Source organism: Lolium rigidum, chromosome 7 (genome assembly GCF_022539505.1).
Source record: "Lolium rigidum isolate FL_2022 chromosome 7, APGP_CSIRO_Lrig_0.1, whole genome shotgun sequence".
In the NCBI taxonomy this organism is placed as follows: Eukaryota; Viridiplantae; Streptophyta; class Magnoliopsida; order Poales; family Poaceae; genus Lolium; species Lolium rigidum.
The window spans coordinates 327,524,591-327,534,311 of NC_061514.1; positions in this window are offsets into that span (position 1 = coordinate 327,524,591).

Here is a 9,721-nt window from a genome sequence, read left to right on the forward strand (position 1 = left end):
TGTCGCTATTTTTGATCTTTCTTTTCGACATCTCAACAGAAAAACTTGCGGAGGCTAACCAACGTGCCGAGACACTTGCTCGAAAACTCGAGCAAAGTGAGACGGCTCGTAAGAAGGCTGAGCTTGCCGCTAGCGAAGCTAGAGCTGAAGCTGATGATGCTAAAGCAAAGGCCGCTAGTGTCGAAGAATTGCAACAAAGGCTCAAAGATGCTGAATCTGCCTTACACGAGCAGAAATCTGCACAGGCTGCACGTGAGCAAGGGGTCATCAAGCGCTTGAAGTCGCAATGTCGACGTACGCTGAGTAATATCCTCAATTTCTTCTATTTTGTTGCATTTCCTGTGTCTTGGTTTTCGACTAATATGTTGTCTCGTGTGTCAGCCCAAACAGGCCAAGATTATGATCTGGAGAATCCCGTCAATGACCCTCTCCTTGACGCACTTTCTCTTTTGGAGCTCCATGGACGCGAAATTCGTGAAGGCGTGGCCAATGCTAGTGGGGCTTTGTCGGCGTTGTTCCCCTACTTCTTCCCGAAGAAAGAGGAACCTTCGACTTTACTTGATCTTGCCAAGCTTTTCAATACATCAGAAGATCTTGGGCTGAAGATGCGCCATGAGAATATGAAGGTGGCTGTTGAAAATACTGTTGCTCGGTTGCCGACAGCCGCGGACTCTCGACCGGACGAAGGTTGGCGACACCGATCGGATAGAGCAATCGAGGTGGAAGTCACCGATGAAGGCGGCCAAGCCCAATACGAAGAAAATCTTGGCGTATCTCGGGATTAAGCCAACTTCGACTCCCAGCCTCCTCGAGGCCGGAGGTCTAGTGGCATGCCTTCTTGTTTCCTTTTCCGTTTCTTTTGGTCTTGTCGCCATTTTAGCTTTGGCGACAATTACTCACTTAATCTTCCCGGAGAACTTTCTTTTGTAATACCCATGTAAATATTCTAGCAAGTAAATGAAATTTTCCTTCGTGCTTTTCATTGATCCCGGGCCTTTCTTTTCCAGCTAATATTTGATAACTACTCGACTCCTCCTTGCTCGCCGCTGCTTCACCCGCATCTTCCTTCTCGAAGAAAATATTAATCGACCCTAGTCTCCTCAAGAGTTCATCAAGCGGGCATTTGTCGGAAGATTTACAAGAACTTCGACAACAACTTCGGCCTATGAAGAAACAAACTTTGGCCATGATGGAGCAATCTCGAAAAGCCTCCGAAGGAGAAAAACTTGCTCTTCATCAAGCCGAAGAAGCCGTGGCTGCTAGGGATGCTCGCTGTATCTGGAAGCAAAAGGAGCCACAACCCGAGAAAATAGTATGCTTGAGCTGATGCTAGAGGCTAGCACGGATATGCTAGGTACGTTTTTGCCTTCTTTTGATGCCTCTTCTTTATCTTGCTCGTGCCTTTCTTCCAATTTCTTGCCCCGTTGCTTTTAACGGGCTCGGCTCTTGATTCTGCTGCCGAAGATCAGAGGGTAAATGAGAGAACAAATCTTCTTGTTAACCTCTCCCTTAATCATGGGTGTTTGTTCCGGGCCACTCCTGAACGAACCCAACAAATTGTTAGGTTCCAAGATCGTGCTTGCCAGGTGCGCGATTTTCTCAACTTTTGCACGTCGACATTAACCCTTGTCTATAGGAATCTGTTTCCGCGAAACGAGGTTCCGAAAACTCTTCCCGAATTATTGGAGGTATTCAGAGATGCTCCTCGCATCCATAACTTTGTGCGGGCTCAACTCACTGGCTGGAGCGAGGTTTGCCATGATTATGATAAACATTTGTTACCCAAAGTTGGACTCGACGAAGATTGTTGCTGGTTGCCCGGCCAAGAAAACGCGTCGAAAGAATGATATTGACTCAATCGATGCCATGGTAGCTCCTGTGGCCGAGTCGATGATAGATGAACTTCTTCGGATGGACTCCGAATTCTTTACCAAAGGTTCTTATGCTGAACACAAAACAACCAGGGGTTTATCGGTAGATACTATCTTGGGATTTCATTGACTTGTATCATGTTAGAAATCTTGTAGCTCATATTTCCGAAGGAACTCGTTGTATGTTGCTGAGGTCCTCTATGTTGTTGAAGCCCCCAGCCCGAAGATTGCACTATTTTTCCTTCCTTGAAATCTATTTTTCCTGAATAAGACATATTTGTTTGTCCTTTCGGCAGATTGCCCGTTTTTGAATATCGTTGATGTCGAAGTTCTATATTTGCATGGCGAGGTTTTTAAACCAAGGCACTTATGTTTTTTGATGTGTGTACTATATTTATGATTGCTGTCTCCCAATTTTTTTTATATTTGGCGAGGTATTAATGTACCAAGGCGAAATATTTCAGTGAATCTATATTGTATGTATTTTGGGGCTTGAGCGTTTGAGCCCCCGAGCGTGTCGAAAAATAAGAAGTATATCTTCACTATCTTTATTATATTGTAGCACCACGAGCCCGCCTCATTAAAAACCTTTCCCGGCCCCACTCGGTGCCCCGAAAAAGGAAAAGAGTGCGTCTGAAAACTCGTGGGCGTTTCAGTACATTGAAGTTTTACAAGGACTATATTTCGACTCTAGGCGTAGAACCGCCTAAGTTGCGCCACGTTCCGGGGGTTTGGCTCCTCCACCCTCGTCTTCTTGTCCTTTATCCCGTATGCTCCTCCTCCGATTACTTCCGTGATGATGTAAGGGCCAAGCCATGGTGATTCGAGTTTTTCATGACTTTTTTGCGTGAGCCGAAGAACTAAGTCCCCCACTTGAAAAGACCTTGGCCGCAAACGTCGACCGTGGTAATTCTTCAAGTCCTGTTGATATTTGGTTACGCGAGATAGTACTTCGTCTCGAGCTTCGTCGAGTGCGTCTACATCGTCTTCCAATGCTCGTCTTTGAAGCTTCTTCATCATATGCCGTGACTCTAGGGGAGTCGTGCTCTATTTCTATTGGAAGTACCGCCTCCGCGCCATGGACCGTAAAAACGGGGTTTCTTGTGTCGCCGTATTTGGTGTTGTTCGGATGCTCCACAAGACACTTGGTAATTCTTCGTGCCGTGTATGTCGAGCTTTTTCTAAAGGTCCCAACAGACGTTTCTTGATGCCATTGCAGATGATGCCATTGGCTTTCTCGACTTGCCCATTGGTTTGAGGATGTGCAACTGACGCAAAATTCAGCTTGATACCCACTTCTTTGCAATAGTCTTTGAATTCATTGGATGTGAAGTTGCTGCCGTTGTCTGTGACGATGCTGTGGGGCACTCCAAACCTGAAGACGAGACCTTGTATGAATTTTACTGCAGATGCTCCGTCTGGTGAATTTATCGGCTTCGCTTCTATCCACTTTGTAAATTTGTCGACGGCTACTAGCATGTACTCCTTTCCTCCTGGCCATGATTTGTGTAACTTGCCCACCATATCGAGTCCCCATTGTGCAAAGGGCCACGACAAAGGTATTGGTGCTAGCTCGCTGCCGGAGAGTGAGGTTTTGCGGCGAACCTTTGACACGCATCGCAAGTTCGTACTATGTCCTTAGCATCCTCAATTGCTCGTTAACCGAGAGAATCCTGCCCGAAAAACCTTAGCCGCGATAGCTCGACTACTTGCGTGGTGGCCACATATTCCTTCGTGTACATCCTTCAGAATTATTCTTCCTTCTTCAGGTGTGACGCACCTTTGCAAGACGCCTGAGATACTTCTCTTATATAATTCTCCCTTAACCACAGTGAAAGCTTTGGAGCGTCGAATTACTCGCCTTGCCTCAACTGGATCGTCGGGTATTTCTTTCTTGAGTATATATGATATGTATGGCTGCATCCATGGTATCTGTATTACCATGACCAGGTCTTGCTCTTCTTCTGCTTCCTCTTGCTTCTCCTCCGTAGCCCCCGAGGGTTTCTTCTCCTTCTTTTTTGATTTTGTCGACTCGGTGGATCTCTCTCGTTATCTCTTCCCAAAATACACCCGGCGGGACCGCAAGGCACTCGCGACCCGATGTTTGCCGTAACGTCGGCTTCGTCGTTGCTCAATCTACTAATATGATTTACTTCGCATCCATCGAACAACTTCTCGAGCTCATTGTACACCTCCTTGTATGCCATCATGCTCGTCATTGATCGCGTCACATTGGTTCATAACTTGCTGAGCTACCAACCGTGAATCGCCAAAGATTTTTAATCGAGTTGCTCCGCAGCTTTCGCCATCTTCATCCCGTGTATGAGAGCCTCATATTCTCGCTTCATTGTTAGACGCGTTAGGGAACGTCATCCGAAGGATGTACTTCAGCTTGTCGCCTTCGGGTGATATGAGTACTACTCCTGCGCCAGCCCCTTCTAGTCTCTTGGACCCATCAAAATTCATAGTCCAGGTTCTCGATAAATCTGGGGGTCCTGTATTTTGCAACTCCATCCACTCGCGATGAAGTCCGGTAGTATTTGCGATTTTATTGCTTTTCTTTTTTCATACGTGATGTCCCGAGGGGAAAGTTCTATTCCCCAAAGGGAGACACGACCCGTAGCTTCCGGGTTGTTCAGGTATATTTGATAAAGGAGCTTCATTGACCACTATGATCGGGTGTGCCGAAAAATAGTGGCGCAATTTTCGTGCTCGTCGTGAACACTCCATATGCTAGTTTTTGGTACCGAGGGTACCTTTGTTTTGAGGGAGACAAGACTTCGCTCACGAAGTATACCGGTCGCCGTACTCCATGGATTTTCCCTTCTTCTTCTCTTTCGACAACTAACACCGTGCTAACCACTTGGGGTGTGGCTGCAATATACGGCAGGAGAGGTTCCTTTTCCTTTGGAGCCACCGGGATTGGTGGTGTCGATATTTTTCGCTTCGGATCCTCGAAAGCTCTATCGGCTTCTTCGTTCCACCGGAATTTATCTCCTTGTTTGATCAGCGCATAAAATGGTAACGCTTTTTCTCCTAACCCGGCGACGAATCTGCTCAAAGCCGCGACTCGCCCAGCTAGTCGCTCGTATTTCTTTCAACTTCGTTGGCTTCCTCATTGTTACTATGGCTTGTATTTTGTCGGGATTTGCTTCCATCCCTCTTGCTGAAACTAGAAACCCCGTAAGTTCTCCCTGCTGGGACGCCAAAAGAACACTTCGTCGGGTTCGGCTTGAGGCAGAATTTGTCGAGGTTGTCAAAAGTTTCTTTGAGATCCTCGATCAGCGTTGTCCCCTTTTTTGATGTTATGACGACATCATCAATGTACACTTGCACGTTTTTCCCGATCCGTGTTGCTAAACACTTCGCATCATCCTCCGATATGTTGCTCCCGCATTTTTTAGACCAAAGGGCATTGTCTTGTAACAAAACACGCCGTAAGGTGTAATAAACGCTGTTTTGGCTTCATCCTCTTCTTTTAATCTGATCTGGTTATAACCAGAGTATGCATCCAAAAAGGAAAGACGTTCACAACCTGCCGTGGAGTCGATGATTTGATCGATCCTTGGGAGGGGAAAGTGATCCTTAGGGCAATGTTTGTTGAGACACGTGAAGTCGACGCACATGCGAAGGACTGTCGTGTTTTTCTTTGGTACCATCACTGGGTTAGCTACCCATGTGGCTTCTGTAGATATCTCTCTGATAAAACCAGCTTCCTCTAGTCGATTTATTTCTGATAGCATGGATTTGCGGTTTTGTTCCGAAAAACGCCGCAAAGGTTGTCTGATTGGTTTCGCTGTTGGATCCAAATTTAGGTGGTGCTCGGCAAGTTCCCTGGGTACTCCTGGCATGTCAGCTGGACACCATGCGAAGATTTTCCAGCTTCTCACGGAGGAACTCGACGAGCGCGCTTTCCTATGCGATATCCATGTTGTTTGCAATGGATGTCGTCTTTTTGGATCCGTCGGGTGAATCTCGCACCTCCTTAGAATTTTTCTCCGTGTTGAAAGTTGATTCTTTGTTTGGCCTTCCAACGTCCGGCGCACGTCGTAATCGGTCATGCTTTTCTACGCCAGGTATTCAGCTTGCATCCCGAAGGTTTCGATAACCGATGGAAATCCTTGTCGCACTTATCAGCTAAGGCGAAACTCCCTTTGACCGTGATTGGTCCTTTGGGTCCAGGCAATCTCCACAACAGGTATGTATAATGTGGTACTGCCATAAATCTAGCATATGCCGGTCGTCCCAACAGAGCGTGGTATTGCGATGGAAAATCCACGACTTCAAACTCCAGCTTCTCGATTCTATAATTCTCTCGGGTCCCAAACTGGACCGTCGAGGTTGATCTTCCCCAATGGGTAACTTGGTTTTTCCGGTGTGATGCCGTGGAACCTTGTGTCCGTTGGCTTCGAGTTTGCTAAGGATATGTTCATTTTCCTCAATGTATCCGCATACATAAGGTTTAAGCTGCTGCCACCATCTATGAATACTCGAGAAACATCAAAACCCGCAATAACCGCCGGCGAATAAGTGCCGACCGCCCCGGTCGAGGAACTTGCCGCGGATGATCCGCTATTGTGAAGCCGATGTCTTGCCCCGACCAATTAAGGTATTCAACTCGTTGGTGGAGGCATTTTCTCTCGCCATAAACACTGTCGTGAGATTACTTTTTGAGCTCTATTGGATGGCCTTCCCTTCCGAATCATCGACACTCGCTCCGTTGGAGTTAGGATCAACGTAGGGTGGTGGTGCAGGTGCTGCCGCTATTCTGAGTTGGTGTCGATTGTCCTCTGTAATCGCGGGAGGTGGCGGTAGATGAACTTCGCTCCTAGGCTCCCGAGGGTTTCTCTGTGCTGCTCGTGCGTGAGCGTTTTCTGCACATCTGAACATTGCTTGGAAATTTCGACAATCTTTCTGCAGGTGTCCTGACTGTCTTTTCCCATTGCTATCGAGGAAAAAATGCATCTGGCACGGTCCGTTTAACATTTCTTCGGGAGACACAAAAGGTCGTGGAAACCTTGGCCCATTATTTTGCCTGTTGCGAGAGTCGTCCCTATTATCACTTCGCTGCTCATTGCTTCTCTGATAATCGTCTCTCGTTGCTTCCTCCCGTACTTGCCCGAAATCCTGCCGAAATTTGCCCCGGGGCGTCATAAGTTGGATACCGCCGAGGAAATCGTCGCCTCGATCGATAACTTCGACCACGGTCTTCTTCCGGCGACTCGTGTCGTTTATTGTGGACAGCGTCTTCTCCGTCTGCCCATCTATTTGCTATCTCCATCAACGCGGATACTGTTTTTGGATTGGTCCTTCCCAAATCCTCGACAAAGTCTCCACGCCTAATTCCTGCGACAAACGCATCTATTGCTCTCTCGTCAGATATATTTTCTGCCGAGTTTTTTATGATGTTCCACCTTTGGATATATTTTCTCATTGATTCATCTGGCTTTTGTCGACATGCCCTCAGCTCTTCTAACGACGCAGGTTTTTTGCACGTGGACCTGAAGTTCTTGGCGAATACGTCCTCGAAACTTTCCCAGCTGTCGATGGATCCTGGCGGAAGTTTTTTGATCCAAGATCGTGCGGCTCCACTTAAGTGCACTCGAATACTTTGCATCGCCGTTGCTCTAGTTCCTCCAGTTAGCTTCACCGTCTCGAGGTAATCAATTAACCAGTCCTCCGGATCTTGCAGGCCGTCGAACTTTTTGAAGTGGTCGGGTAACTTGAATCCTGAGGGGACTCGAGTTTTTCGGACTCTTCTCGTGAAGCACGGTAAACCGCACATATCCTCGTCATTAAGCTCCGGGGACTGCCGATGATCCCTTCTGCTTTGCCTTGCTCTATCGACCCTTGCTTGTACTCCTGTGTCTCTTGCTCCACTTGGTCCTTCCGGAGCTGCCGCCGTTGCTGCCGCAGGTCGTGGACTATTTTGCCTTGCCGCTCCTTCGGGAGGCGTTGCTACGAACGCTGTCCCCATAGCTCCAACCCCTGCCAATGCCATGTTGTATAATGTTTCCCTTGGATCTCCGGGGTGGCTCGGATGCGAGGATGTAAGCTTGTGTCGCCATATACCCAGCTTCGGTGTCTTAGGGATAATATTTCCCCTTGTATCTATCGACATAAAAGACATGTCGAGGTTTTGAACCAAGAACTCTCTTCTCGCTTCGGGTATGTGTTGTAACCTTGATCTTCCTCTGTTCCGAGCCTCCCGTGGCTATCACCCGAAACTCTAGATTGTCCACTTAGATCTGCCCTTCTCCTCGTCGGATGCGAAGCCGCCTCCTTTCTCCTGTTCAACTCAGCTGCTCCGTTTTTCTATTTCTCGGGCAGTTCGTGCGAGCATATATTGATAAGCTTGCAGTTCTTGAGCTGTAGCCGTTGTCGTCATTGGTTCTGAACCATCTATGGCTTTTGCCGCTCTATCCCAGGCTGCCTGTGGAAGTTGGATTCTGACACGTGGTGTGGGCCCGACATATTTAGTGCCCATACCTCTCCTTAGATCTGAGGGATCGACAAAAGGATTTCCCAACTCATCGAAAGCCTCCGATGTTTCCTCTTGATTTTCGATAGCATAAATCTGATGATATTTTGTACTCAGATCTATGTTGGGTTCGGTGACATCATTGTTGAGATTGATGAAGACCTTGCCTACTGTGAGAGACTTGTCGATGAAGTCGTAACTGTCGACATCGCTTGAGCCATCGCTTATATATGAGTCCGCGATGACTCAAACGATGGGTTGCTCGAAGATCTTGGCGAGTTTCTCTCTTGCTCGATGCCGACGTAACGTGTTGCCGAAGTTTCTTCTTCGACTCAGTTGACGATGCATAGCTTGAAAAGTCAGAATCGACCGCCAACGATCCCGACGAAATCGGAATTTCGACACGATACGATCCTTCCTTCTCGACGCGAAAGTGGAATCTTCCGAACGTCATCTCCAAGGGCTCCGCCAGATACGCATATGCATCCAAACGGGAGGGTGGGTGAGGAACAAAATCAAAAAGACCAGCAGCGATCTGTTTACCTCGATCCATAGTATTGCTTCCGGTTGACGATGTCGAAGATCTTGAACGTGCCATCGAGATCAGCTCCTTACGCCTCTAATTCCCACAGACGACGCCAATTGACAAGGGATTAACTTATCAATGCCTATAGATTGTAGGCTAGGGTTTAGTTAGAAGTAGAGGGCAAGTAGATCTCGAAGGTTTCAGCCGAAAAGTACTCGACGAATATGAAATCTAGGGTTTGCAGACAATAATTCGATGATCTCTTCGTCCCTCGACTCCCCTTTATATAGGAGGTGGAGCCAAGGGTTTCGTTTTGTACAAGTTACAGAGTCCGGGACGGTTTCTAACTCATCCCGCCAGATTACAAATAACACTTCCTATTACAACTCTATCTTTTCCTTAAACACATCTTGGGCTTCCGAATCTTCTTATTCTTCGGGTAATGGGCCTTCAATAAACCCCGGGTACTATATTCGGCAGGCCCATTTGGGATGCCTATGTCACGTGCTCCAAATTCAAGAACTATACCATGTGAGTTTTTGTTGAAGATGAGGGAGTCAAGCACCAATTCTCCACATCATATACCCCTCAAATGAATGGTGTTGTGGAGAGGAAGAACATGATGATGACTGAAATGATAATAACCATGTTCATGCATAAAATTGATTCTTCTTCAAATAATCTACAACAAGACCCCCTATGAACTTATCATGGAGAACAAGCAGAACATCTCATATTTCGTGTCTTCGAATGCAAATGTTTCATCAATAATAATAAAGAAAGACTCATATCTTGTGATGTGGAATTCGATGACAATAATGGCTCCCAAGCGGGGCAAGTTTT